Below are 9,812 nucleotides of genomic sequence, written 5' to 3'. Positions count from 1 at the left end.
GAGATTAAACACACTTTGCACCTTGTTGCTGGTGTTCTCGGATCCAGTATTTTTTTCTCCTTTCCTGCTGCCATGCTGTGACCTGGCCTCAAAGCTGATCAGTCTGTTGGTGACTGGCTACTAAGGCTGGGACCTTCTGTCAGGCTGTGATTTTGGAGGATTCTTGTTTCCTGCCTAAAGCAGGTGCTTGGCTAAAGTCACTTGTATCTACAAAATAACTCTACAGAGCACCTGATGCAAGACCAGCAGAACGTGGTGAGAGGCAGAAGCTGTGGTCTGAGGTTTTGGAAAACAGTCGGGCAGCAGGGACTCTATGGGTAGACTCGGAGATCTGTGTGCAGCCTCTGCACAGAGCTGGTCATTGTTGTCCCCCTGCAAGTGCACAGCGGTGCTGCAGGGGAAGGCATTGGGAGATTAGTGCAAGGCCCAGTGCCATCATCCTCACTGGCGAAATAGCTGTCTGCCTCCAAAATTCAGTTGCAGACCTCCTGGGTGTGGGCATCTATTCAGTGCCTGCTGATCTGTGCAAAAGGTTTTCTTTCTTTAGACTGGTAGTTTTATATTCCCATACATTTTCCCATGCTGATAGTTTTATTTTCCCAGGATGTCAGACTGGTGCCTTCTCAGTACGTCTGCAGGAATGAGAGCAGAAGGTAAATGTGTGCTTAATTACTTCACTTGTAAACTGTTTAAAATTCTTAGAGAGCTGGATATAATTGATGTCTAATAGATTAGGTTTTCTGGTCTGCTAAAGCTAAAGTAGCCTAACAGCAGCCAGAGGTAGCTGGTGAGTTATTCTTGCAGCCCCAGGGAAGGCTGTGTTGGCAGGAACCTTCAACAAGCAGCTTCACCCAACCCTGTGCCTCAGAGAGGGGCCATTTCCAAAGTGAGGAAGGGAAAGGAGCGCTTGTTTTGATGAATGGTCCTTCAGAGTGCTTAACCTAAGCTTAAGATAGTATAATTCTGAATAATAGTATCGGTTCCATCTGATTTGCACCTTGTCCTCATGCTTGGGAGTGATATGTATGTTCCCACATTTTATGTTTTCCTTTTTACATTTGTTTATCTCCTGTGAGGGTACTTTAAACTCGTTGATCAAGATGATCATTGTGATACAGCAGTTTATCTTAAATCCCTCATCTTTTTTAAATGCTTGTAACTTGTAATGAATGTTAAAAAATGGATACTGTTCAAAGTTCTGTTGTGGGGTTTTTGTGTGTCTGTGGGTTTGGCTTTTGTTTTGTTTGTTTGTTTGTTTGTTTTCCCCAACCTAATGACAAGCAAGCCTCAGATTTATTTGGAACGTATTAGAGGTCTCTTTAAATTATTATCTATAACTGGCATAATTATCTGCTCAGAGAATTTGTGGCAAAAGACCAATCTCTAAGAAGAACTTCATGCATTATGCTGTTATTTTTAAGTCAAATAATGGAACAGTCTCCAGACCCTCACCTTTTCATTTATTAGGTCTTTCTCCAAAAAATGCAGAGCTGCTGTGCACTTAGAGGAGTAGAATTTAAACATTTTGATTTTATTTAAACCTCAGTAACCATCAGCTCCTTAGGGGTGTGTCTGCTAAGAACAATCTGTCACCCGTCACTGGGCTTTTAAGTGACTGTGATTTCAGATCCAGAGTTAAGACAGATAATTACCAAAATGGTGCAGACTTCAATTGAGAAAAGTGCTATTTTTTAATATTATTGTTATCCACAAGAGTCCTGCTTTCTCAGTTCATTCCACATTCTTATACAATTTCAATCTATTGTTACAAAGAATGACATATGGACTGGTTTTAGTTAATTTTAAAAATGTATCAGCAACAAACTGTCCAGAATCTGTGAAGTTATATAAATTTTCGTTAAATCTATTTTTTTTCCCAATTAATACATCTCAGTTTCTGGGAAGTTTCTAGAATCCATTTTAACAGACATACACTGGTATTTCACCAAAGCACTAAGCTCTCCAGATCCCTAACACTTACTGATAACTTCAGATTTATTGAGGTTACTAGTATGATTTGGGGGGAAAAAAGAGGTCAGAGTACAGACACTGTGAATTTTGACAAGTGCTAAAATAGAATATAACCAGTGCAAAATAGCATCAGTAAATTTTAAAAAATAACCTGTTTTCTTGTCCAGAAATATAATAGTTATTTGACCACTATCCCAATAACAATGAAGTTACCATATTTAATAGCACTATAAACTCAGGAAAAAATAGGGCTGGAAGGGATCCCGAGATGTCATTTTGTCCAAAATTGTGTAGGAAGTATGGACTAGACGAAAATCGCACACAAATCCTTTCTGCTTCTAGCGTCCTTCTTGCATATGTACACTTTCAAGACAGCATTGCAAACAAATGCTTCTACAAAATCCTGATGTGATAGGAACATTAAATGTTGTTTATTTGATTCTTAGTACCAATACATTATCCTGTTGGTGCAACCTGCCTTCATGTTCAGCTGACAAGTCTCACCAGAGCAAGTAAAACATCTGGGACAGCTGTGATTTGGAGGATGGGCACCACACCTTGTGTGGCTCCTGTTGTGAGTCGGGCTGATGGGGGCTGCTCGCGAGGACCTGTGAGCAGCATAGCTGGAGGAGCTCCAAGAGGTGAGGTCTGGTTGGGTTTGTAGATCCACAGAGAGCAGCTGTGACTGTTCCTCTCTCTCACAGGAAGGTGCTGCTGGCTGCTTTGTTGGTCTCCCCTCCACCTTCCAAGCCTGGCATTTGCTACAGCTTTGCTCATTCCTGGGGATCTCTGTGCTAGTGGAGCTGTGTCTGTGTTAGAAAGTGATTCAGTGCAACGAGACTGGATCAGTAGGGTGAGGTATATGTCTAGGTGATTCACTTCATGTGAATTATGAAACACAATAGGCTTCACTGGAAGAATTCATGACTTTCGCACCTTCCTAACTCCAGCCATGAATCAGCAAGGACACAAGCACCACATCTACGAGCAGAGGCTGGATCATTTGTGGTGTTTGGGTGCCCCTTGACATCAGGTAGGATGCCACACACTGCTTTGCATCCCTGGGTCACAGGGCCATGCCCCTGTGCACGGTGAAAAAGCTAGTGCTGCATTTACCTCTGGCCTTCCCACATGCACTGTGGAGGCCTTCCCACATGCACTGTGTTTATTTAGCCATGTCCCTGAGAAAGGGTGGACCCTGGACAACCAGCAGAGTCTGTCTTCCCAACAGTCTCTGAATTGCTGATGTGCATGACCTTTGTGAGGAAGGAAGATGCTTCTCCTGTTTACTTGTGATCCACCATCCCATCCTCGCTGGCTGGTTGTGTCCTTTCTGATTTTCCTTGTGTGACCACCTGGCTGGGGGCTTTGACTAACATCTTGAAAGTCCTGAGGAACCATGCCATCTTTCTCTAGAGCTCTGGGTAACCTGCCCTCACCAGCCTTGGGTAGACTGGCCTGTTAGAGAGAAGGATGTAGCCAGGCTGGCTTGTACGTTCTGCCCAGGAGGAAGCGATGGTGGAAGCCTGCTTGTATGCTGCTTTGTGAAGCGCTGACAGCAAAGGGGAAGGAACTGGTGCATGGTTTGCTTAAATGCTCCATTAAAAGGAGTTGGCGGGAAATGGGGTGATTGGAGGGAAACTTGATAAAGGCTCTGAAAGCAACGGCCACAAATGGGAAATTTGATAAAGGTTAGAGAGGCAGGGGGTGAAGCTGGTGGCTCCTGCCCTGGAACGTTTGACAGAACCTTCTCAGGAATGTTCTCAGCAAAGAAACCTTCTTCTCCCCCTCCATGTTCAAAAACTTTCTCTCTCTTTGACCCATTGCAGCTCACATGAGAGATCACCTATCCTTGCACTGCTAGCTTCACCATGGTAGATACCCTGTCCTCCCTTCTCAGTAGGGTCCTGACAGAGAGACCTCTTCTTTCCCAGAAACTTTGTCTCCTTCAGGAAGAAGCACTGAGTCATGCAGGTATCTTCACCTCTGTCTTCCATGGGAAGGTTCAGAACAGCTATTCAAAGAGTAGCCATGTAATCCAGGGTCAGAAGAGGCCATCAGCAACCCTTGGACCATGTTCTCTTCCCCCTTTCAGGTCCCCCAAAGAATACAAATACTTGGAAATTGTGCAGCTCTAGGCAAAGGTCAGACATGTATTTACAGAAGTGGGTCAGTGAAAGTGTTTGAACACCACAAAGACTTCTCAGTGCCACCATGCTGTTCTCACTCATCCCGGCAGTGCTGAGCACCTCCTACAGATCTCATCATTGATCTTCCACGGTTAGAAGGTAACACTCTTATTCCAGGCTTAGTTGGTCGGTTCAGAAATGCTCAATTTCATTGCCTTTTTGAAGGTCCTATCCTGCTTCAGAAACAGTTCTAAACCCATATTTGAAATTCCCCACTCTATTTGCCAGTACGTGCTGACCAAGGAAGTTCTATCTGGGGGAAAATTCCAAGTTACTGGAAATAAAATTGTTCTCACCTACATGTTACCCTCAGACAGGGGAAATGAATGCATGAGTCAGATTAAAAAAAACAAAATAGAATCCCTTCATTGTTTTATCACAGATTTCAGGATGCACAAAATTGTTCTATCATGGAATCAGGATACATGGATTTCATATGCGTCATTTGCCTGACTTGCCAGCAGCAATTCTGGGTGTCAGCCCCAGTTTCTTCTCCCATTGCTTAGGGTGCTCGAGTCTCACTGCTATAGGACAGCAGCTGCACGGTAGTATCAGTGAACTGAAAGAACACCTTGGTGTTGGAAGAGAAAGCTACAGAGAAAATGTTCCGTGCCACCGTCCAAAGTCCTTGCTCTGGTGATACAACTGAGAGTTCAGTTACCATTGTGTGATCAAATTTGATTTCTAAATTGCCTCAGACAATTTTCAGTTAACAAATTGCACAGGATGCTCTTTACAAGGCTGATGGGTTATTCTCCTGTACTTCCTGTGCTGCTATTGAAAGGGAACACTGGGAACCAATTTTGACACTCACTGTGTCCACTCTCATAGAGACTGTGGGTCAAGTAAAGTCCTGACTGAAAACAGGTTTGAAAGTTGGTGTGTTTGGCTGAACAGAGGTAAGAAAGACCAGCTGAACAATCTGGGAGTCAGACATGAGCGTTCATATCCCATCTGAGGGTGTGACTGTCTCAGGGGCAGCTAGAGGCTTTGACATCAAAGGGGAACATAAGGACTGACCTCCCTGAGCAGCTGGGACTGCTACCGGTGATGGGATGAGTCAGCCTGTGCTGAGCTGACCTGTTCTCCACTTTTCCTCATGTGGCTGCCCAAGGTTATTTTATTAGGATAGAAAAGCAATTAAATCCAACAACACAACTCTTTAAACTACATTGTAAGATGGAATAAAGAGGATTTTGAAAACAAATCTAACCTCAACTCAGTGGGTCCTTACAAGGCAGATATCCTTTTCTCTGGGGTTTCCTTGAGTCCCTCTCGTTTTCTGTCCAGGTTCCTGCCTTGCCTTCTCTACATCAGTTTCCTCTCTAAATCCTTGGCTTGATGCAAAACCTGTCTTCTCTGATTGCTGTCCAAGGCTTGTATTTACTATGGGACCCATCTCATGACTCCATTCTCCCCTAACCATTTAGACAACATCCTGGCTCCGTGTTTTTCCTGATGGTTTCTAAGTGCTAAGCCATGGTTGGACCATCTGGAGCATGAAGCCATGCTCTTTGCAAGCTTACCAGGTAAGTGACTGTTCTCTCAAGGAATGCCACGTGTGTGGGTGAGAGGCTTTTAGAGGAGGTGGAGTACTTTGAGACAAATTGCTCATTCAGAAGGACAGTAGGCTGGAAAGCTAATTCCCTCACATCAGCCTCTGCCTTCCCTGGAAAGGCTCCAAAGAGCATCTGAGCTTCTTCTGACATGAACTGGGAGGAAGGTGCAGAAAGAAGTTTGGGAAACGCCACATGATGGAGAGCTTACTCACTCAATCCTGCAAATCCTGTCCATGCTGAATAAGTTCTTTCAAGTATGTGTGAGTTCCACTACTCCCATGACGGTAATAAATCAGCTGGGAAAGTACCTTATGTTTGACTGGCTAAACTAAGAGGGACCCAATGCCAATGTGTGGGCAATTGAGTCACGCTCTGTCTGAGCGGCAGCTTGACTCTGAAGAAGACAAGGCACAGCTCTCTGTACATTTAATCACTGCCTTGAACATCATAAAATGCATTCTTCTTTTGCTGTCCTCACCTATGGAGTGACCATCATGTTCTTTTCAGCTAATTGCTTTGTTGAGAAGCTAAGCATACATGCAAAATCAAGTCATTGGCAATACCATGTGTCTGTTCATACAGTGTATCTTCAAATGCCACAGTTAGACTTCAGAACTACTAGTTTCTTCCATAAAATACCATATCTGTCTTCTGAGGGGTGTTGTTCCTCCTTTGATGGACTAGAGACCATAATGTTCTGCTTCTTAATTTAGCATCTAATTGCTTGTTAGTTGTACTGTAAAGTTCTTTATGACTTCTGTTACATGGCTACAGTAATTAGTGTTTATATTCCTGAGGCCTGCGTAGCAGCACTTTAACACTGCATAAGGAGATGAAACCCACCACAACAGAGCACAGATTGCTCCCAGAATTTCTAATTTTGCATCCTCAAGTTTTGTAGAGCCTTGCTGTGGGAGTCTCTCCAGAAATAGAGTAATGGGTAATCCATTATAGTAATTTTGAGTGGATTTTGCAGCAGAGATGCAGAAAAACATTAATGGGAAGCTTCCAAGATCACGTAGCCTTCACTGAACCAAGGAGTATGGGGACTTTTCAATAACAAACACTTGGCTGTTAGTGCTATGATTAACTGTCATTTGCAGGACTTGAACAAAAATATTTGATGTCTGATTTGGCTGCCTTCAGCATTTCTGTATTCTTGATTACATTTTTGTAAAATATTGGAGCATCTTCTAGAAACATCAAAACACATACTAAAAATGAATTTCACCCTGATAGCATCTGTTTCCAGATGTTTTCCCTGATTTGCCTGCTTATTGGCCATTAGGAAGGCTGTTTGTCCACTGAGGTGATTACCTGCAGGTGCTGGCGCTGCACTGAGTTGAACAGGCACAGGGCTCTGCCACCTCTCACAGGACCTGCGCGTCCCTGCTGTGCGGGTGGCCACAGCTTGTCTTCACACCACCGGTTCTGAGCATTAACCACAGGCCTCCGCCGTCCTACCTAACCTGGGCTCTGACACTTCTCTTGTTAGGCTGAATGCCTCTTTATATTCTTATGGACTCTTTCCAAATGCAATTTGATCGAGTAATTAATAATGTGTAGGGAGTGTTAAGCTTTTTTAAGTTCTGCTTGTTTTTCTGCCAATTATTCCATCAAACACTGGTGTGCTTTGTTGCTACGGAGCTTCTCTGTGAGGCATGACTTTGGTTTATTCAATAACACATGTATTTCTGAGAGCAACTTACATAAGAGTTCGCCTATCCAAACTTCATTTTCATACAAGACTGATTTTTGACCACTTGGTGTCCGTGTCAAATATGAAAGCAGACACTGAATCAAGTGTCCCTCATTCAGTATCTGGGTGAGAGGGACAGGCAGTCTCACAGCAACTGCCCTTCTCTCTAACCCACTGTTGCTGCCTTTCTCCTTCCTGCTCAAGGTGCTGCGGTGCAGTCTCCTTGCAGCCTCTTGGAGACCTCACCATGCCATCACACATCGCTGCTGCGGCTTCTGCTGGCTTGGGTTTTCAGGGCAAACATTAGATTTCAGCCCTCAGAGATGGCAGCGGTGTGTCCTCTTGTACTGGTGTGAGCTGTACCCACCTGCAGAGAGCTAGTGGGACTTGGAAGTCCCTGAGTCCCTGCTCCTTCCTCCTCTTCCTCCTCCTCCTCTCCCCTGCCTGGGGTTTGTGACTGTGGCTGTCAGTGACACAGGGCAGGCGATACTGCCCTCACTGCCGATGGGGTGTCTCAGGGGTACTTGCAACTTCTCTGAAACCGCACGCAGGGCAATACAGTGATGAGTCCCTTTGCACTCATTAGAGCAAAGCAAATCTGTTAGCTTTAATCTTGGAAGTCATTTTCATAATATCGTTTCTGCAGCAGCTGGTTTCCATGGAAACCAAGAAACGACTTTCAGCACATAGAGGAAAGAAGACGGCTGACCTGCTTGTCCTTCCCTGGCCGGTGCACTTGCATTGCTTGTTGCTGTCAGGTGTGCAAGCCCAGGCCCAGAGGCTTCAGCCTGTTCCACCAGCAGTAGCCGGTGTGCAGTGCCTTTCCTGGCTCATCCTGCCTGTCTGGGCAGCTTGTCCTGCAGCCAGGGGAGGAGGGCAGAGGGAGGAAAGGTCTGGAGGTGTCTTCGCCCTCTCCTCCCACTGCGGTAGCGTTCCCAGGCCCCAGCAGTGATGGGAGGATTTGTGGTTAGCTCTGCCTGTACACATGCCACTTTCTTTTTGGACCCCTTGCCCGCTCACGTGCCCTGTTTTGTTCACTCATTCCACTGCTCCTAGCATGCTTCTATAGGTTAACTTGTTAAACAAGTATATTTAAAATACCAGTCCTATATGTATTGCACTTAATTTACCAGTATTCTTGGTATTCTTCCTAACTATTATCACCAGAAATATCTGCTCTGTTTAAGTCTCGTCAGCTCCTGTCTCCAGGTTGAAGTTGTGTTACCTGTTTCTGTATAAATGCACTAGGTGCAAATGCACCGTTGTGCCTTTTGAAGCTGAACGAGCAGCATGAGCATCAGTTTGTGCTTGTGCTGCATCCTTGTTGAGCTGTTCTGCCTGAAAAGTGCTCTTTTCCAGCCACACACTGTGAAGGGATGGGCAAGAAGAGGGAGCAGACAGCTGCTCTCTCCTTGGGGGCAATGGCTGAGGTGTCCGAGCACTGTTCCTCCTGCAGGAAATGTGGCTGTGCCAAGTGGATGCTTGCTTGGGACCAGCCATAGGATGACTTGTGGCATTGCCATAATCAAGGCATTGACTTGTATCAGGAGAATCAGCACTTGGCACCAGGTTATTGGATTGTGGACTTCCTTGAGCTTTCAGCAACGTGGTTTTGATGAGATGCTCTTTCTCTGGGTGTTTTTTAGACTTTAGCCTTGAAGGTAAGATCTTAAACCCAGCAAAGAGCAGCGACCACTTTGGATGGCCTTGGTGGCCAGGCCCTCTCTGCATGTCGGGGCAGAGCAGCCACTCCACCATCTCAGCCTTTCTGCCCGTGACTTCTCCTTTGTCCGTCTGCTGGACCTAAATGTGCTTTAGGACACCTGCGTTCTCCTAAGCCCAGTCCCTGCGCCGACGGGAGGTGACTTGAGTTTGTCCTTTAGCCCCATGGTGGCTGAACAATCCCATCCCTGCAGCCAGCAGTTTACTTTACTTTGGCCTCTCCAGCTGCCTAATGTTTCCAGCTGTCTCTAATGTTTCTCAAAGGCTAGCTTCTCAAAATCGAGCTGACAATCACTAGAAGTGCACTGTTAGGGTGGTTTTTTTTTCCTATGAAACCAAAAGATTAAATTTTATGAAGGTGATCAGCTGAAAAGTAACCTATTTCAGCACTTTTCTGCAGCTTGCAGACAGCTTAAAGGCAACAGCTAGCTTGGAAAGATGGCAGAAAGTCACCTCGGAGACTGCAAGGAGGGGTGAAGTGGAGCTTTTCCAGGCTACCAGGTATATGCTGCAAAGGCCGCCACTGGTGGACATCAAACAAGAACCTGTTTCTGGGGGGTTGCTGCTTCTTAAAGACATTCTGAGTTAACCTCCTCAAAAGATAAGGAAGAAGAAGTATAGATTCGTTCATGATACAGTCAGGGAAGAGTGTGATGACCAATAGGGTTACCT

This window comes from Nesoenas mayeri (assembly GCF_963082525.1).
Source record: "Nesoenas mayeri genome assembly, chromosome: 3".
In the NCBI taxonomy this organism is placed as follows: domain Eukaryota; kingdom Metazoa; phylum Chordata; class Aves; order Columbiformes; family Columbidae; genus Nesoenas; species Nesoenas mayeri.
Note: the sequence above shows the minus strand (reverse complement) of the source record.